Here is a 20,917-nt window from a genome sequence, read left to right as displayed (position 1 = left end):
ATAAATAAAAAATAAAAATACCTTTGTGAGAAGAACGGTTCAAAAATAGTTAAAAAAAAAAAAAGATACAGCAGCTGTCCTTCCGAGTCTGACGTCTTCCACTCAGTGTTACGCACTGGTGCGCGTACCTGCGGGTCGTCCGTTCTCGTGGCTACACGGTATTCATTTGTGCAAACATGCCACAGGTTATGCCTTCATTCCTTTCCTGACGGCCATTCGGGTTATTTCTAGGTGGAATTTACTGGGAGTAGTGCAGCTACCAACAACCATGTGTGTGTCTTTCTGTGAACACAGGGAAACGTTTATGCAGGGCGGACGCATAGGGTTGGAACCGCTAGCCCGTAGGTCATCATGTGCTCAGCTTCTTCGGACTGGACAAGACAGCGTTCCAAATCGGCCACTGTGTGCACCACCCCCCACCCCGGCTCCATGTGAGTGTTCTAGATGTTCCATTTCATCTCCCACACTCGGTATTGTCTGTCTTTATGTTCATTTTCATTTTAGCCATTCTGACGAGTGCACACAGTGTCTCGCTGTGGTTTTGAATTGAATTTCCCTGACAACTAATAAGATCGAACACTTTTTCACATGCATGTTGGCGGTTTGGACACCCGTGTTATAAAGTGGGCGTCGAACCTGCTGCCCGTTCTTCCTTACTTGTCATTGACTTGGAGGAGCTCTTTGCATATTGCAGGTATGAGCATTTGTCAGACTTTTGTATTGCAGTGTTTTCACTTCCTTATTTGTGTCATGTGATGAGCAGAATTTCATAATAGTCTTCCTATAGTTTAATTTATACATATTTCCTTTTACAGTGGGCACTTTCTTGTATCCTGTTTAAGAACTCCTTGCCTAGTCCGATGTTTGAAGATATTTCTTTACGTGGCTTCTTAAACCTTCACAGTTGAGTCTGTCATCTTTAGGAATTGATTCCTTTGTGCACTGGGGACCACAAGTGGGTCCTTGTGACCAAGCAGAGAAAGGAGGGTCCGCTGTATGGAAGGTCTGGTCCAGAGCAGGGAGCTGGGCTCTGTCTTGGTGACGCCAGGGGCCGGTGGAGGCCCCGAGGAGGGACGTGAGCCTGGAAGGAATCAGGAGAGGGGTTCTGTCTTGTCCCTGCAGAGAGGATGGTGGCCTGCCCCCGGCCGAGGGTGTGGGACAGTGACATGGAAGCAGTCAGCGGGATTTGAAGAGTGGGAGCAAGAGGGCAGAGCCAGGGGCAGGGAGTAGGGCACTTGGGGTGGGGGCACTCAGGGGAGGACTGTCCAGACAACTTCGCATCCAGGCTCATAGGAAGCACGTGAGGGCGTTAGGGGGGCAGAGGCAGCTGGGCACTCGCTGAAGCCGCTCAGCACAGAGGGTGTCGGGAGGGTGGGGGCATCGGATCGGTGGTCCCAGCACCTCTGCCTGAGGTTGTGGCTTCAGCACAAACGCTGGTACATGGGGCATGCTCAGTGTGCCTTCGCTGAATGAATGAATGAATGAATGAACGAACGAATGAATGTATGAACAGTGGGACTCCATTCCTAAGCGTCGAGCCATTTTGTATCCTTTGTTCTTTCCTTTGTTCCCTCCACAGTCCTGGAGAGCGCGCTGGGATGGTCCACGGCCACGTGGCCGGGACTCCATTGTGGCCTCCCCACTCCCCAAGTGGGCCTGGTGCCCCTTCATCTACCCTGCCCCAGGCAACCACAGCAAGAGCATGACTTTCCTTGTGGGGTTATTCCAGCCAGGGTCTGGGCACCCCAGGAGCGGACCCCCCTGGGCGGCGACAGTCCTGGACAGGATTGGACCAGGCTGACTCTCGGCCACTACACACCGCGGGCAGCACTGTCCTCCCTCCGCCCGCCGCGCCCCTCTCTACAGCGTGGGAACGGAGCCCAGAGAGGGGAAGGGCCTGCCCACAGTGCCCGCCCTCCTCCCGCTGCCATGGGCCAGGCCGGCTTCCCCAGGGAGCACAGCACAAGGCCTTGCTCAGGAGAGCTGTGTGTGTGTGTGGGGGGTTCCTGCTCTGCGGGGGTTCTCTGGGGGTGCTCCCACTGTCCTGAGATCCCTGATCATTTTTGAACAAAGGGGCGCTGGAGCCCCCATCATCCCCAGTTAGTCCCGACCCCAGGGCACCTCCTCCTGGGTGGGCAGCAAGGCTTCTTTCACTGGAAGGCAATTGTCCATTCCTGAACACAATCCCCTCTGATTGCATGTCAGGAAGTGCACGAATAAAGGACAGGAAAAAAATGGAACATTCAAACCTTTCCTGGTGAAAACGGAGGCCCATTTTAGCTTCGACGTCAGGATGTCCATGTGCCTTTGCCAACACAGAAGAAGAAGAAAGCCACGTGGGTTGGGGTGACAGCTCCCAAAGGGCCCCCTGAACACCCTGCCCATGAACTTTGCTTGGGGACACTCAGGGCAGGGGGCCGGGCAGCAGCCCTCAGGCCTGAAGGCAGGAGGGCACCGGGAGGGGGCAGCTGGAACCCGGGCCACCCTGCTCCTGCCGGGGCGGGGAGGGGCGGGCTCGGGGAATCACTGGGCTGTCCTGTGCCTCAGTGCTCCATCTGCCAGCTGGGGCACCCAGGACGCCCTCAATAAATGAGAGCTTGGTATCTGAGTGCTGGCCCCCAGAGGTCTCCGTGGAGTGCCTGCCCCCTGCAAGTACCCCAGGGGCGATGCTCAGGAGAGGACAACCCGCAAGCCTCAGGGAGGCTCCCCACGACCCACCCAGGGCCCCGCAGGACCTTCAGAAGCTGGCATGACCCGAAGATGTCCGAGCCAAGGTTCTTTTCACTTTTGAGTCCACCGGTCACTGGATGTGGGCTGGGAAAGGGTGGACCTGGGGCCCGGCGGCTCCCTGGCAGCCCGGGGCTGTGTTGCCAACAGGCCAGTCTCCTGCTCCCTGCTTGATGTGGTTTGTGACACGCCCAGTGCATCCCGGGGACCGTGAGCCTATCCTTCCTTGCTATAGAGTGGGTCCCTTGGTCTGCCCGATGTTACGTGGGACTGCAGCCCGGGGAAGCAAACACTCGAGAAGCCCTCAGTAATGATGCTGAGTGAGATGCCAGGGGCAGGAAGGTCAAAGCTGGAACGGGTGTCCGACCCAGGTGGCCTGTCCCTGCTTGCAAGAGCGACTGTCCTGTCCTGCGCAGGTGTGTGATGGGCACGTTGCGTGAGCCAGAAACCAGCTTTTGCTTCTTTCTGCTGCTGAGACTTGGTCCCTCTTGCCTTCCCTCCTTTCTCCCGTGACTTTCTCCCACGCTCAGGCTGTGGCCCCGTTCTGAGATGGCTGGTATCAGGTAGGTGGGACCTCCCCAGGTGCTTGGCTGTTAAGGCCTCTGTTCTGCAGACAGAGGCCTGAGCCCCCCGCCGGGGCAGCCGTGGGCAGCCGTGAGTCGGTGTCCTGTTTGTCCTAGGCAGGTGGGCCTCTGCCTCCCAGGCTGGACCCTCTCACTACTGCCAGCACCGCAACCCCTGTGGCCTAGCCCCCACTCTGTCCACTTCACACATCGGCCACGCTGAGTCCCCTCCACCCCGCACCCAGCTCAGGTCTCCTGGGGGATGAGCCTTATGGGCTTGGCATGAATACAGTCCTCCACGCTTGACTCTCCCCCCACCGTTTCTGAGACCACCCGTGGGGCCTGCGGGATTGGTGTCCACTTCTCTTTGCTAGCAAGTCTGGCGGTGGTTTTGGACAGGGACAACTTGAAGCAGTCCCAAGCCAGGAATCCAAATCCCCCTCTGCCCCTGGAAGGCAATGGGCTTGTGTTTGTGGTTGCTGGGCCCCTGTTTACAAGCCCCAGATTCCAAGATGGCAGCCCAGTGTCTGCGGGCCTGGCACCGGCCGCCCCTCGCTGGGTGGCTCTCCTTGGGGTCTGAAGCTCAATGCCATCAGGTCAGGGTACGCCGGTGGCCAGGAGTTCTGGGCATCGTGGCCTGAGAGCCCCTGCTGGCCTCACCGGCCACGGGGTGAACCAGGCATTCCAAGGCTTCCGTGCTCCCCTTGGGGGGCCCTAGTCCCCCTGGAGGCAGCATTCTGGTTCTCCTGGCTCTGAGAAGGAGCTCCAAGGGCCAAGGAGGTTATGAAGCTGAGAAGGTGCCCCAGGAATGTATCCGTGTGGCTGTCCAACCTTCCCGACCTCGCTCCCAGCCGCCCCTGAGCTGGCCTGCCTGTGGCCTCATCTGCAGGCCTGAGTGTGGTCTGGCTCCCCAACTGTCCGAGGGTGGCCCCCCCACCGTCCCCAGTTTCAGGCAGAGCCACCCAGGGCCCCTTCATGGGCTCTGGAAAGATCAACAAACAGCCCCGAGCAATGGAAACATCTCCTGCTCTCCAAGGGCAGACAGACAGGGCCTGGACAGAGAGGGACCCCAGACGGGGGCCGCCTCCTTGAACAAGCTGCAGGCTGTGTGCCGGGAGCTGACCAGACACCCTCCGGCCGCTGGGAAGCTGGGAGAAACAGATGGCGTCTGTGCTTAATGGGGCAGGGCAGGGAGAAGGAGCCTCCGCGGAGCCCGCCCAGCGGAGACTCTGGGCCCGCCGTGCCAGCAGGGAGAGACATCCGCTCCTGCCTCACTGGGTGACCCTGGCAGGGCCCTCACTGAGCAGGCAGGGACCCCTCGCCGGCTCCAGGCGGTCGTCACAGGAGGCAAGTGACCGACCAGGTCCCCCCTTGCACAAACCTCTCTGGCATGGGAAGGTGCATTGGGTTTGAGTGAGAATCGGCCTCTCAGTCTGGATCCTTGGGGAATAGAAATAGCTGATACTTACCAGGACGTGTATGTCAGACACGCTTCTTGGGGCTTTTCCTGCTGTATCATTGCGTTGGCTCTCAACCACCAACGTGTTAGGCCTGATTATTGTTCCCACTTCAGACGTGGAGAAACTGAGACCCAAAGAGGCTCTGTGGCAGTGCCAGGGAGAAACCAGGCCTCTGGTCTGCCCCCCGCCCCGCAGTGCCCTCACTGAGCCCTGGGGAGGCCCCCCCAGGGAAGCTGCCATCTGGGAGTTTGAGTATCTCTCGGCATGTGCTTTAAGGAGAAGGAAAGAGAACGTTATAAAAAGCTAGAAGAGCACCAACTATTAGCGCCTACTGTGTACTGGGTGAAGATTCTCCTCCTCCTTCTCCTCCTTCACCACTTCCTGCATCACCTCCAGTATTTCCTCCTTCACCACTTCCAGCATCACCTCCAGCATCACCTCTAGCCAACCTCACCTCCAGCATGACTTCCAGCATCACCAGCATCACCTCTAGCCTCACCTCCATCATCGCCTCCAGCATCACTTCTAGTATCACCTCCATCATCTCCTCCAGCATGACTTCCAGCATCACCTCCAGCATCACCAACATCACCTCTAGTATCACCTCCAGCGTCACCTCCAGCATCACCAGCATCACTTCCAACCTCACCTCCAGCATGACTTCCAGTATCACCAGCATCACCAACATCACCTCCAGCATCACCTCCAGCATCACCTCTGGCATCACCTCCATCATCCCCTCCAGCATCACCTCTGGCATTGCCTCCAGCATCACCTCCAGCGTCACCAGCATCACCTCCAGCATCACCAGCATCACTTCCAACCTCACCTCCAGCATCACCAGCATCACCAGCATCACCTCCAGCATCACCTCCATCACTGCCTCCAGCATCACCTCCAGCATCACCAGCATCACCTCCAGCATCGCCTCCAACATCACCTCTAGCATCACCAGCATCACCTCTAGTATCACCTCTAACATCACTTCCAGCATCACCTCCAACATTGTCCCCAGCATCATCTCCAGCATTGTCTCCAGCATCACCAGCATTGGCGTGGTCACATTTACTCAGGCTCCCTGGGGACCTGCAGCATGCAGGGGGTGAGGCATGTACTTTCTGAGCAGAGTCCCTCTCATCCTCACAGCACCCCTACGGAGAGGGAGTTTTATTTAATTTTACTGTCGAGGAAAAGGAGGCTGGAGGCTCTGCCCCACGTCCGTCCGATCTTGAAGAGATGAGGGAAAGGAAGGAAGGGGGACAGAGACCGTAGATGTCACGTCGCTTACACACCCCCCCAGGAGGGAGTCCCTTCACCAGGGCCTTGACTTGGGGGGGCCGGGGTGTGCTGGGGTTGAACGCGGAGCCCCGGGAAGCTGTCTCCCTTGTCAGCTGGGCGTCTGCACCTGACCAAGCCGCGTGCTCCTCAAGGGGGTTTGTCCTCCTTGCCCCTGAGTTCAAGGCTTGGCCCAGGGCCTCTGCATGCAGCTGTGGGTCCTGCTGGGAGGCATAGACAGGAAGTTCCCTGCTATCAGCCATTGCAGCCGGCGAACTGGCTCCTGAGTGGGCGCTGACCCCGGTCCAGTGCAGGCTGTGCCGGGGCTGCTGAGGGCCCCAGTGTGGGGCATGATGCTCTACGACGGGGAGGGTGGGCGCTGCCCCCCCCCACCCAGGGAGCTCACTGGGACCCTCGCAGAGTCATCAGGCAGGGCTACAGCCTCATCCCATCGGTGTAAGTCTTCAAGCCTGGTCCAGGGGCAGCCCAAGCTTACCCAGCAAAGCCAGCCTAAATTCAGGTATCCCTTCGGCCCCCTGAAGGCCCTTCCCCACTGGCCTGGACTGCAAGAGAAGACCTTCATCTCAGGATGGGCCCTACACCCCTCTTCCCAGCCTGTGCGCCTTGACCTCCAGGAGCCCGGCGGTGGCAGGGGAACACCGTGATGACCACAGCCTTGCATCTGATAGAGATGGCTCTTTTGTACACTTCTGTCCATGGCCTTCCTTCATGTGTGCTTCTATCCACACCTGCCAGCCTGTGGGCGGTGGAAACAGCCCCCGTACCCAAAACTCCACCTGTCATTCCCTTGAGCTTGGTCCTTTCCCACGGGGCCCAGGAGCTTGCATCTTGTATGGCAAAGCCCCGAGGGAAGCAAAACCCCTTGGAGCTCTCACTAGGAGGGTGTGCAGGAAGGTGGGAGCAATGGTGACATGCGGCATCGGGACATCAGGACACCCGAGTCAGGCAGCCTTGGGTGGGGTCCCCGGCCACCATAGATAAGCACATCACACAGCTCCATCTCTTTTTCTGAAAAGGAGTCAGAGTCCACAGTGGCCCCCTGAGAATTCAGGGTGGCCATGACTTTTGGGGCTGGACAAATGTAAGTTACGCCAGAAACATTGTCCCTAACTCCCCCTGCCCTGCCTGGAATCTCCTAGGGCCCTTCGTCATCTGAGAGGACCCCATTCACTGTCCTGGTACTCCCTGACCACTCCAGGCTGGTCCCCGTCCGTCTTTCTGCCCTCCCCCAATCCCGCTATTTCTAGTAAGGTGACAGCTTGTCCTGGTCAGCCCTGGACTTTCCCAGGTTTTTCTCTGAAAGTCCCACATCCGGGAACCCCCTCAGTCCCCACAAACGGGGCTGGCCGCTCACCTTATCCCCTGGTGTGTGTGATGCCGCCCTGGGGGCCTGCTGAAGGCCGCAGAGCACACTGCCCCTGCACCAAACGCATCCCCACCCCCGCTTGGGTATCTGAGTTCTGTTGTTAGCGCGACCGCCCCACCTGGTGGCATTTCACTGTGCCCCCTTCAACACTGGAGGTGGTGGGGGTCGATTAGGCTTACCGGGACCCCAGTAAACAGAAGAGTAAGTGGCTCCGACCAAGGGTCTGGCGTCCTCTTAGCCAAGTGGGGGAGGGAATTGGATTCCATGCAGATTTTTATTTTTATTTTTTAAAGATTTTATTTATTTATTTACTTGACAGAGAAAGAGAGCACAGGCAGGGAGGAACAGGAGAGGGAGAAGCAGGCTCCCCGCCGAGCAGGGAGCCCGATGCGGGGCTCGATCCCAGGGCCCCGGGATCATGACCTGAGCCCAAGGGAGATGCCTAACCAACTGAGCCCCCCGGGCACCCCTACATGCAGATTTTTACCCAAACAGAGAAAACTCTTCCCAGCTCAGACCCCAGTGGGAAGTTGTACACCATTTCAAACGGCCGTACAGGGCCCCTCCATGTACACTGGGGGTGTGTGCAAGTGTGTAGGGGGTGCCCCAGCCACAAGGCAGCCAGGATTCCCGCCATCTCTGGCTGCCCCCCAAGTTTACATAGCTTTTCAGACCCTCCTCCCGCCTGATCCCCAACCCCAGCCTCTCCTCCGGCCTTGTCTTATGACCATGCCCTTCCTTGCCCCCTGGGCCACCCTGCCGGCCGAGCCCACTGCAGACGTGGCCCTCAGCCCCGCTGGCCCTGGGTCCCCACCCCACACCTCCTGCTGGCTGTCCCATAGGCCGTGTGGGTGCAACGGGTCTGGCCACTCCCAGACAGTGGACGGCAGGAGCCTCTGGAGGCACAGTGTCCCCATCTAGAGGAGTCCCCAGTGGGGGGACATTTCAGAGACAGAGCTGACAAGATAGTGACGGTGACACCAGTACCTCCAAGCATCTAGGTTTTGGGGTCCCTGGTCCCACTGGACCCCACAGCAGGTGATGGGCACAGATGACAGGTAGGGGGGGCAGGGGTGAGGTGGGCCACCCAGCCGGAGTGTGCACCCGAAAACCACGCCTTTTCTTTTTCCTTCTTTCTTTCTTTCTTTGCAGGTTTTTATTTTGATAACCTTTCACATTCGCTGAAAAGTTGCCTGAATAGAGGGAACGCCTGTACGGCCGCCCTCCTTCCCCAAACGCCAGCCCCCTGGTTCCCGGCTCCCCAAGGGCTCACACTGTCACTCTCTCTCCACGCACGTCCACATACGTACCTCTGTGGTCTCTGTGTGTGTCTACACGCATGCCTGTGTGCACACACATTTTCCCCCCAATCATTTGAGAGTACACTGGAGACACGGTGCCCCTCGGCCCCTAGACGCTTGCATGCATTTCCGAGAACAAGGACATTCCCTCACACAACTCAGGACAGGCTCTCGACGCCAGGGCAGCGGCACAGATATGGTGCATGATCTAATCTGCCGCCCGTGTTCAAATTCTGTTCTGTGTGGCTGTTTTTTTGCCTGTGCGGGACCCAGGCCAGGACCCTGGTCACACCCAGTTGTCACGTCCCTCTAGTTTCTCTGAGTCTGGACCAGTTCCTTGGCCGTATTTTGTCTTCGCATGACCTTGACGTTTTGAATAGTGGGGATGAGTTATTCTGCAGAACGCCCTTGCCCTGCCTCGTCTGTGCACACCCACCGCCCTGCCCTGGATCCCCTCCTCTTCATTACACCTTGCAGTTGCTGCCCACCATCTGGCCCAGGGGTGGAGGTGGGGCCTCCTCTCCTCCCAGGCCTTTGGGGGCAATGATGATCACCCACCCCCGAGACTCGTGGGTGCTAACATATGCTGGGTCTGTCGCACAGGACTCCAGGACACAGGGTACTTCTCTCCCCTGATCTGTGAGCTCCTAAAGACTGTCCTCAAGTGCAGTCATGGGCACCTCCAGGCAGGGCCTCGACTGGGCCCACAAAGCCCTCTGGCCCCCTTTCCCATGCTCTGCCAGGAGGGGATGCTCCAGTACTCCCCAAGGCCCCTCAGGCACCCTCCTGGGGTTCACAGAGACACTCCCACACAGTACCCTGAGATCCTCAAGGCTACCCGGGGTGGGGCCAGCAGAGACTAGGTCCCAGGCTGCTCGGGGAGAGCCCAGCACCGGTGAGGAAGTGGGAAGGATGCTGTCGCTGTGGGCCACTGTGGCTGCAGGATTTGGACCAGCCCCTCCGGCTCGCCGCTCACCAGCCACGTGACCAATGGCTGACCCTTCCCACCCTGTCCATGTCCTCAGAATTGTTCTCAGGTTCACTCACGCGTACCTTCGGCCAGTCAGCAGATACTTCGGAGAAGCACCTGCCTTAAGCTAGGCTGGGCGAGGTGCCGAAGGTCCTGGGCTTCGAGGGCTGCCGAGGGGCCCCTGTGCACCTGCGGTGGGGGCGTCAGGCAGGCAAGGCAGGTCCCTCAGCAGAGGGCCACCTCACATTGCAGCCGTGCTCCCTTCCTTCCCCTGCGTGGGCTCCGAGGCGGCCTCGCAGGCAGGGGTGCAGTTGGCGGGGGATGCTCAGCACAGCCAGGCCTGGCCGGGGAGCAGCCGGGGCAGATCGTCTTTCAGGCCAGCGGCCTGCCCTCCAGTGCACCCGCTTTCCTTCCCGGTGGGTCTCTCTCAGCCCAGAGACTGTGCCGTCTCCACCCCGGGGTGGCCGGGGCTGCCTCTCCGCAACCACAGGCCTGGCCTGCTCCCCTGGAGCCTCGGCCTCCCCGTGTGCCCAGAGTGTGCTTGAGGCTCTGGACCTTGTTCAGATGAAGAGTGAGTTGGTGGGTGGGAGAAGGGCTTCCTGGAGGAAGGCGCCATGTCTGCAGGATCAGGCCGCCAGGGTTTGGTCCCGCCTCTGTGTTTGCCTCTCTCTGTCCTTGGCACATCCCTTCCCCACTCCAGCCTCAGGCTCCCAGCCGGCCACCCCATCCACCCCCACCTCATTTGCGGGCGGGCCCCAAGTCCTTCGGGTGAGCTGTAGGGGAGCAGCACCCCCACTCCGAGGATGCGGGGTGGGGTGAGGTGGAGGGACCCCCGTGGCCTTTGTGTCAGGCCCGTTGTTGGTGCCCCAGGCTCGATGCCGCTCTGTCCTCCCCAGCCCGGCAGGTAGACCGGAAGGCGGGTGGCCAGCGCCTGGGGACTGTCTCAGGGAAGGGAAGGGAAGGGACAGGTGGCCAGGTGTGTGCCAGGTCCAGGGTTTGACCATGAGGAGGAGGAGGAAGATGCTCACCCCGAGCATGGCTCTCACTGCGGGGCTGTTGCCGGCCTGGCTCCCCGGCTCAGGGCACGACCACAGAAGCCCCGATGGCCCTAGGTGCTCACTTGCCGCAGCTCCCGACCCTGCTCCGACAGCGGGAGGACGAGGGAGCCTCCCCATCACCGGACAGAGATGCCTCCCTACCTGTCGGGAATACGAGTCTGCAGGCAAACCCCAGGCAGCACAGGCCCCACAAAGGGTGGCCTCCCTGGCCGTGGCCCCAGGAGCTTGGGGAATGTGAGTCCATGCCCTGTCTGCTCAGTGGGAGGCAATGGGTCCACCGTGGGTCCCTGACTACCCAGGGCACGCTGCAACATCCCAACAAGGCCCCACTTCACTTGCCCCCCAACCTGGAGACCCCCTACTCGCCCCCAGCCATTGCTGTCCCAAGGGTCTCTGAGAAAAGGCCCTGGCCACGGGAGCCCCCGAGGGCGCAGGGAGAGCCCTGCCCTTTCCGCGTGGGCCTCTGCAGGACATTACCTCATCCCTCATGGGGCAGCCTGGCCCCAAGCCAACAGATTGCACTGGGAATGTGTGTCTTGCTCCTCCAGCTCCAGCGGACAGAGAACTCCATACCAGCAGGTCCCATGGCCTCGGCCCCCACCCGTGCCATCCTGGGTGGCCTGGGGGGCAGACGGACCCTGCAGGGGACACAGCTCCCCCAGCCTGGGCGCTGGGGAGCTGGCCCATCAGCAGAGACGGAGGATGGCAAGGGGAGAGTGGGAGCAGGCCGCGGGCTGAGCTGCAGGAGATCTGCAGGAAACAGGCGCACCCAGAGGAAGCGGCTGGTGGAAGAGCGGCAGGCCTGGCCACGTGCTAACGCGGGCCCCCGCCGCCCCCGCCAACCGCCCCCACCCACCCGCGGGGGAGCCAAGGGGCGGGGCCGGGAGGAGCCTCACGGCCTGAGGTGCCCTTTCCTGGGCAGAGGGAGCTGCTGGAAGCAGCGTGCGGGGAGCCCAGCTTGGGTCCCCCCCCGGCTTGCCAAGGTGCCGGGGCCTGTGTCACAGCCGAGCCAACAGGGATGGCTGGGGTCCTGTCCTTCCTGGGCTGTCCTGCCGCCATCACCCCCGAGGCCGCATGCATGCTGTCCACGGCCCAGCCCAGTGTCCCCAGGACGGGTGTGGGCCCCAGGAGATCGGGGTCCTGCCCCGGCTCAGCCAACACGTCCCGGGAGCCCTGGTCTGTGCTGTGCCTTCGCAGCGCATGTTTCTCTCCCAGCGCAGAGGGCCTGCCTTGCTCCACTTTGTGCCATGACACCCACTGTGTGTGCTTGCTGGAGCTGCCGCAGACCAGGTCCCACACAGCAGAGACTCACTGTCCCCCCAGGTCCTGGAGGCTGACACCTGAGATGCAGGTGCGGGCAGGGCGCGCCTCCCGAGGCCTCGCTCCTCGTGTGTGGACGGCCGTGCTCCCCCTGGGTCCTCACGGGGGCGTCCCTCCGTGCGGGTCTGTGTCCCGATCCCCTCTTCTTACAAGGACCCGACACATGGGATCAGGGCCACCCCGGTGACCTCATGTTACCTTAATCACCTCTCCAAAGTCCCCATCTCCAGATACGGTCACATCCTAGGGTGCTGGGGGTCAGGCCTCCAACACAGGAATTTGGGGGACACAGCTCATCACTTATTCATTTATTCCACAGACACCGATCGAGGGCCCTCTGAGGGCAGGGAGGTGGTAAGCACAGTGATGGACAAGATGACCCCTTTCATCTTCAAGGGGCTTCCAGAGTTAGGAAGCCAGAGAGGATAACCTGAAAGAGACAGGGAAACAACCTAAAGGTTACGGGTCCGGGATCATCCTTGACCTCTTTCTTCTCTTACCTCTCACTTCTGGGTGTGAATCCAGCAAGTCCTGTCTCTAGAAGCTGACGGCCTCTCAACACAGCCACCGCCTGGTCCCACAGCATCTGCAGCCTGGCCCTGCCTCTGTGCTCACCCCCACCCCGCTCTGGCCCTTCTCCGCACAGCACCTTGGGATCCCAGGCCATCCTCACCAGACCCTGCTGCTTCCTGCTCCAAACCCACCGGTAGCTGCTCCTCTCCACCAGAGCGAGCACACAAGTCCCCCCACGGGGTGGCTGCCATCGCCCATCTGTCCCGGCCCCCCCCACTCCTCACCAGCACCCAGCCTCCCTGCTCCCTCTCGAAACTACAAATATGCTCCTGCCCCAGGGCCTTTGCTCCGGGGCGCTCTGTCCTCAGACATCCATGTGGTCCTTCCCCTCACCTTTTTTAAGTCTTAAGGAAGGTGACCCTTGACCATTTCATTCAAATTGTCCTCCTGACCCTCTCCATCCCCTTCCCACACCCCTCGGTTTTCCTCCCCAAACCGCAGATCATGCAGATCCTGTTTATTTTGCTTGTTGTCTTTCTGTCTCAACTAGGATGTAAGCTCCGCGAGGGCAGAAGGGTTCATCTGTTTTCTTCACTGCTGAGGCCCGGCACCTGCCACAATGCCTGCTACTCCAGCAACAGTTAGCCGTGAATGTATCTGAATTGTTGTGTTTTTCCTCAATGGCTGGCAAACATTTTCTTTAAAAGATTTTTTTTTTTTTTTTTACTCATCAGAGACAGAGGGCATGAGCAGGGGGAAGTGCAGAGGGAGAGGGAGAAGCAGGCTCCCCGCGGAGCAGGGAGCCCGATGTGGGACTCGATCCCAGGACCCCGGGATCATGACCTGAGCCGAAGGCAGAGGCCTAACCATCTGAGCCACCCAGGCGCCCTGGCAAACATTTTCTGTAAGGAGCCAGATAGTAAATATTTTCGGCTGTGTGTGCCCTACTGTCTGTCGCAATTACCCAGTCTGCCACTGAAAAGCAAAGCGGTCAGCGGCAACATGGATGGAAATGGGCGTGGCTGTGTTCCAATAAAACTTTATTTATAAAAGCAGGCAGCGGGCCAGAATTGGCTATAGGCTGCAGGTGGCAGACCCCTGGTTTGTCTAGGGAGCCAGTGACTGACTCCCTCTCGCCACACACTCCCTCTCCAGCACCCTCTCCCGTCCTGGGCAGGTGCCGGGAGCTTATGCACCCCCCATGTCTGTGCCATCCATGAACTTCCAAGGCCAGCAGGGCATTTGAAGCCTCTTGAGACCCCAGGGAGGGGGCCGATTAGGAATGGTTCCCCCCACTTTGCAAATGGCAAAGGTGAGGCTCAGAGACTCACAGAGCCCACAGCTGGAAGGTGCAGAGCCCTGTCTCCCTCTCCTCCCTCCTTTACCTTCCCTTCCCACCCACGTGTGCCGACAGATGCTCCCCAAACACCTGCCCTTCCCTCCCCTGGAATTCCATGCGAGTCCAAGTCCCCAGACACAGGCCCACCCAGGAACATGGAGAAGGGAATGAACGCCTTCGCAGAGGAAATTCCTCCTTTCCTAGCGGAGCTGAGACTGCTCATCCCGTGACCAGGCGGTTCTGCCCCAAACCCTCGCCCACACTCCCACGGAGACGGTCCCTGCAGCAGGTTTCACGGCAAGCGTGCAGACACTGTGCGCGTCCATCCGGAGCGCGGTGCTGTCTGCGCGGGGTGACAGACGAAGGAGCCAGGAACGGACAGGGGATGTGCATGCCTGTATGGCTGACCCAGCACGGAGGAGACGGGGCTTCTCGTGCAGCGGGCATCCTGGGTGGGATCCTGGAACGGAAGCATGAAATGGGAGCAAAGCCTGAGAGTGAGGTAGTGAACCGGTGTGAACTTTTTACTGTGGACAGGCAGGTGGCCCTCCAGCCCCCAGCCTGGCGCCCCGTCCCCTCCACCCTCGCCCAGGGCTTTCTCTGCTGCACCCGGCCCCTCGTGTGTGCTCTCCGGCCCCGGCCTTGATCTTTGCTGCTGAACAAGGTGAACGTAGCACATGGGGTGGGACTGTCCCCCACCCCAGGGGCTGAGAAGGGGGCCCACGGGTGGGGGGTGTGGCCACTGGGCTCTGCCCCAAGAAGGCGCATGAGGGACAGAGGTGTGCGGAGGATGTGGGGAAGCAGAGGGCCTTTCGAACCCTGTATTCCCTCTTATCAAACCTGAGAAATGCAGAAAAATTTTAAAACAAATGAGAAAAATAACCAGACACCACCCACCCCCATCACCCCGAGTTACTCAGACCCTGAGTTTTCCTCCATTTCCTCCATTTTCTGGAAAAGCGACAAGAGGTGGATAATCTGACCAAAGGCTTGGCCAGAGTGGTGTGCGAGCTTCCGGGTTCCCAGGCGAGGTAACCTCCCGGCCCCTGGGGCAGTGGGCAGATCAGGCTCCCGCACCCTCCCCCTGAGCTAGAAACCCCAGCTCCATGTGGGATTCTCAATTCCAACGTCTGTCGTCTGTGGGACGGGAGTCTCGTCTCTGGCCGCTTCGTGGTGTTAGAACCTGGGCCTCTGGGTCTCTCCATTCCTGCCTTGAGGGGGTATCCCTTCTTTTCTTGCGCCGCCCCCCCAGCTCTGCTCTTATAGGATGTGTGTTATCACTCACGGGATTCTGAACACCCCGTCGAGAGGGCTTGGCGCTAGTCTCTGCTTCCATATGGCTGAAAGCAGACAATGTTCATTTACTGTTTGCTGTCCCCTCGTGAGGTCGGCACCACCATCACCCCCATATTTATAGAGAGGGAAACTGAGGAACGGGGAGGTGGGGGACTCATCGCAAAGTCCACAGCCAGCAGAGGTACAAGAGGCCAGGACTCGAACCCAGCCGTCTAATTCCAGAGCTCAGGATTTTTCCATTGGGCTTACTGCTCCCAGCGGCCGCGGGTGCTGCCTGGGAAGGCAGTCAACTAAAATAAAGGACACAGTGAGGTGTGGCCGTGTCAGCATGGGAGAAGAAGATGAAAACCCATCTCATATTTCTGGGAGCCTTGCTTAAGAAACAAGTAGCACACGCTTTCTCCAATTCTCCATCCAATGCAGTATTGGGGGCACACTAAAAATTATTTGTTGTTTATCTGAATTCAAATTTAATGGGCTATCCTGTATTTTTATTTGCTAACTCGGGCAACCATGCTGGCCAGCTGAGGTTGGGAGCTACCGAGCTGTTTCCCAGATAGGCCCTCCCCGACATGACGTCTCAAGAATTGATGGCTGAGCTCTACCCATCCGTCTGCTTGAGGAGCTGGGTCTCGCCACCCACAGGCTGCCTGCCCTCCCCTTGCAGGTCTGCAGGCTGTTGTTCCTGCCTAACTTGAACCTAAGCATTCCCAGGCACCCGTGAAGGCTCCTGCTCATTGTTACTCTCTGGAGAGGGCAGGAGCTCAGCATCAGCTTCGTCCAAGGGGCACACACCTCCCAACTCTGTGAGGGGAAGGAGCCAGGGTGGGGTAGGGAGTGGGGTGAGCCTCAGCTCTGGGCACATCCGCCCCTCTGCCCTGGTTACTCACACCACCAAAGCCAGGGCGATGTGCCGGGGTGGGGGGGGCGGTGCACTAACTGGGACAGCCTTCCCGAGGGCAATTTCTCAATTCTTGTCCAAATGTCAAAAGTGTATCCCCTTTGACTCAGCATTTCTACTTCTGGGAACTTATGCGAAGGAAATGTTCCAACCGGGTACAAAGATGATGGTTCAGGGGTGTTCATCCCGGTGTGGGTTATAATACCTGGAAACTGGCAGCAGCCTGAGCATCTCTCAATCCTGGTAGAATCATTAAGCATCTGTGTGATGGAATTGCAGGCCATCTTTAAAAACAATCTTGTGGATCTCTGTCTGTGGACGTGGGAAGGAACCTGACATCTGCATTTGAATTAAAAAGGTAAGGAACACAAGAGCAAACTTCCTGCTTTCCTATGTATGTGAGACTGTGTGTGTGTGTGTGTGTGTGTGTGTGTGTGTGTATGTGTGTGTGTGTGTTCCAACCCTGGAGGAATGAGAAGGAAGCGTGTTCAGCGAGATGACAAATGCAGTATGGCAAGACTGCTGGCTTTCCCCCAATATGCATTCTCCCTTCATCTTTAGTAGCAGAACCACAATTTTTAGCTGAGCACACGCTCACTTAATAAAAACCATACATCCGAGCTTCTCTTGCAGCTAAATGTGGCCATGTTACCAAGGGGAGATTAAAAAAAAGAAAAGAAAAGAAAAGAAAGAAATGACATATTGCACGTGGCATGCACCTTCTTCATCTTCCCTTCCATCCTGCTGGCTGGAATGTAGAGTTGATGGCTGGAGCTCCAGCTGCCATCCTGGACCAAAAGGTCACAGGAGGATCATGCATCCAGGGTGATGGCTCAGGGAACAGTAAAGACCCTCAATCTTTGAAGGCTTTGTGAGATAAGACCACCTCCCATCCAGCTCCTAGACTTAAAGAGAAACCAATTTCTATCTTGTTGACATCACTGCTGTTTGGGGGGGTTTGTCTGTTAGTCAGCCGAAACCAACCCTGACCACTCCAAGTAGTTTCTTTAGCTGGCAAGATCTCTGGGGATTTAAATTCTCTTTTTAAATTGTTTTTTTTTTTTTGTTCCTTTTAAGTTTGTGCCTTGAACATTTATGCATCATTTGTGCGGGTTTTTAAAAAAAACTTCATTTTGGGGGCACCTAGGTGGTTCAGTCGTTAAGCGTCTGCCTTCAGCCCAGGTCATGATCCGCGGGTCCTGGGATTGAGCCCCGCATCGGGCTCCCTGCTCAGCGGGAAGCTTGCTTCTCCCTCTCCCACTCCCCCTGCTTGTGTTTCCTCCCTCGCCATGTCTCTCTCTGTCAAATAAATAAATAAAATCTTAAAAAAAAAACCTTCATTTTGGAGCAAATAAGGAAGAAATAAAGCTGACATGTCCACTTATGAGGCACCAAGCGGTGTCCTAAAACCTTTCCATGAACATCTTGTTTAGTTCTTGCAACAGCCCTATGGGGTGCGTCATTATCCGCAGCTCACAGAAGAGAACCTGACATGGAAGAGAGCTTGAGTTGTTTGTCCCTGTGCCTCTGCACATCAGTGGCAGCACGCCGGCAGCCTGACCATGGAATCCACTACCGTGAGCACGACTCCACCTGCCACTGAGACCCTCCAGCCTCAGAGGCTATGCCACCCCCACCCCACCTTCTCCTCTCCCACTATCTAAGGCTCCTACCTGGAGCTGCCCTGGAGGGCACCTAGGCTGACCTTGCTGTAGCTGCTGAGGCTCAGGGGCTGGGGCGTGAACATTTGTGGTACTCTTTCTTCTCTCCACTCATTCCACAAGCAGTCATGAGTGCCCACCAGGGGCCCGGCTCTCTGCCTGGTGACCCTAGCCCAGGAAATCAGAGACACCTGCCCTGGGAAGTGACCCATGATCTGGGATCTGAAGGCAGAATAGGAGTCACCTGAGTGAAGTTGGGGGCTGGAGTGGGTATGCTAACCAGAGGCAATGGTGTGTGCAAAGGCCCTGTGGCAGAAGAACTGGCTGGGCACACCCACATGCATCCTGTCATTCCATGCCCACCACAGCCTTCCTTCCCCCGGCCCATTGGCTCTGCAGATGATTGAAGGTAAGAGAAACAGCAAAGGGGGCTCCTGATGCTATTGTCTTTCATCTTGGCCACCATAGATGGCAAGGGCCCTGCCTCAAACCCTCTGTCCTGCTAGGACCCAGAGCTCCCCAGTAGGGGCCCCAATTCCTGCCTTTGAGACCTCAGATTGAACCCATTTTGGGGGTCCTGGGCATGACCTGGGCCCCCTTTGGCTTGAGTGCCACTAAATCCAAATTCCTATTTTAAAATATCACTCAATAGGTCACCCCTATCTTGTTCCAATTCAACTCTACCAACAATACAACATCCTTCTAATGGATCTGTGCTGCCCAGACTTGCTGAAATGCTCTGACCTATGCTCTCCCTCTGCATCCCTCACAGGCTCCCTATTGCCCTCAGTCCAAACTGCAGGCCTCTGTTGCCTCAAAGGTTTGGAGCAAGGCGGTCTCTCCTGTCAGGTTTCCCTGACTCTCAGATGTCCACCAGCCCCCAAGGGAGGGGGCGAGACTCTTGGTCTATGCACTCAGCAGCAGTTTCAAAAGAGTTTGTTTTACTTTCAAAACAGGTTGTATTGAGCGTCTGGATGACCAGTGAGAGTGGGGCCAGAGCAGAGGGAAGAGCTATGACCGCTGGGCACGCCGAGTCAGCCTCACGGATGGCCAGTGCCCGCAGGGGCTTTGCTGGGCCCCCAGCAGCAGGTAGTGCTCCTGGTCGGTCCACCCCAGCTGAGGGCAGCAGAGGCTGAGTCTCTGGGCTCCCAGTGGGTTCCACTCATCCTGGGCCGTTGCTGTGGAAGCAGGGATGACTCACTCAGTGCCCGGACTGCACTCCACCCTCGGGGGCTCTCTTGGGCAGACCTCCTCACTCCGTCCTCCCAACTCCCAGCGCGGGGTTCTCGGGGCAGTTCCTGTGTCTTGAGGGCATACACACCCTCAACCACGCATCTCCCAAGCAACTCTCGATACTATTACTTTACAAATGAGGGAGCTGATTGGCGACGTGCCTGGAGCCCGATACCCCTTCCTTCCTCCCCATTCCGCGGCAGTCAAGTAACGGCATGCTGACCTGGGCACACGGCCTATATTTCCCAGACTCCCTTGCAACAAGTCATGGCCCTAAATAAGTTCTGACCAAGACAATGTGAAGAATTGTGTCCTCCCCCTTCTCTTTCCCCATCTGGGACCCGAGGTGGAAGCTACTTGCTGAGGACAGCTGAGCAGAGGAGGTAAGGGAGCCCACATAGCCCCAGGCTTCTTACCGGCCTTTTGGGGAGAAATTAATTTTGAGATCAAGCCACCGTATGGCGTTCTTGTTATGCAGCTGTGTACTGACTAATACAGCGTTGCTGAGGCTTCATCCTGGGGCACTCACATCTTTCAACACCATGCAGTCCGCTTTTGGTTTTGTGACTTTGGCAGACGGACCCTGAGGTGTCTTGCCAAGAGAGTGAGCATGCTACAGGCTGCCACGCACCATGACTTGGCTGGCTCTGGGCTCTCTGTACCCAGCCCAGGACCTGGCCCAAGGCAGGTGACTGGCATGGCCTGGGAGCCCCAGAATGTGAACCTGAGGAAAGAGACCAACCTTTATTGGCTGCTGAGAGATGCAGGCTGCTGGGCCAGGCGCCTCTCTGTGTGGTCTTGATTCATTTTTTATTTTATCATGTAGGATCTTTTATGTATTCATTGATTTATTTACACACAAGGGGTAGGACCCTGGGCCAGGCACTTTCTAAATTGTCTATGTTCTTTGATCTTTGAAAACTTTGCTGTGCTATAACTCACATACCCTATAACGTTCCCATTTGAAGTGTGCAATTCAGGGGTGTCTAGTAAATTCAGAGCCGTGCATCCACCATCACAGTCAACGTCAGAACATTTTCATGACCACCAAAGAAACTATACCCTCCTTAGGCCCACCTCCAAGACCCCCCAGTTTCCCACCCACTCCCACCCCCTGGCAACCACGTGCGTCCTTCCTGGTTCTGTGGATTTGCCTATCTAGACAGTCCATATAAGTGGAATCACACAGTATGTGGTCCTTTCATCCAACAGAATGTGTCCGAGCCTTGTCCTTGCTGTAGCATGTATCAGGATCAGGAACTCGTTGCTTTTTAGAGCTGAACAATATTCTCTTGTTTGGATACACCACATTTTCTCTATCCATTTGTCGGTTGGTTTACATTCAGGTTGTTTTCACTCTCTGGCTGTTATGAGCATTTACACACACGCTTTCGTGTGGATGTATGTTTTCACTTCTCTTGGGTGCGTCTCCAGGTGTGGAATTGCTGGGTCCTATGGCAGCTCTAAGTCTAGACAATTAGATTTATTTTTGCACCAAGACTGTGAAAGTGGTGGTGGGGAGGTGGAGGTCAGACCAGCTTGGGCTTGGGTTCTGACTCCACCATTCCCAGGCTGGGTGGCCCTGGCCATGACCCTGGGCAGCTCTGAGCCTGCCTTTGCTCATCAGTGACATGGGGGAGGGGGTGACAACTGTCACGTTGCAGAGGGGTTCTGTGGTTATGACCTGGCACGTGGGGATGCTCACTGAAGGCCAGTCCTTCTCTTCAGGATGAGAAAGGGCAGGGGGACAAGGCAGAAGGAGGCATCAAGACTCACACACACCCACCCCTCAACATTAACCTGAAGTTTGCCGCTTTATCCCCATGGGCCTGGCCTGGTGATGTGCAGAGCTGCCCACTGGCCCCTGCCTCCCCATCTCAACCCCAACCCTCTACCCTGTGGCCCTGGGTTAC

At 57.7% G+C, this 20,917-nt stretch overlaps 1 long non-coding RNA gene across 1 annotated transcript; it reads left to right on the top strand.

Moving 5' to 3' along the window:
- The first annotated feature begins 300 nt into the window (after positions 1-300).
- Positions 301-1,092, top strand: LOC113913869. The gene is made up of 3 exons (XR_003517285.2): positions 301-431; positions 625-694; positions 816-1,092. It is a non-coding gene; the product is annotated as an uncharacterized LOC113913869 (long non-coding RNA).
- Positions 1,093-20,917: the final 19,825 nt, after the last annotated feature.

Source organism: Zalophus californianus, chromosome 11, assembly GCF_009762305.2.
Source record: "Zalophus californianus isolate mZalCal1 chromosome 11, mZalCal1.pri.v2, whole genome shotgun sequence".
Lineage (NCBI taxonomy): Eukaryota > Metazoa > Chordata > Mammalia > Carnivora > Otariidae > Zalophus > Zalophus californianus.
This window is presented reverse-complemented; position numbering and strand designations above follow the sequence as displayed.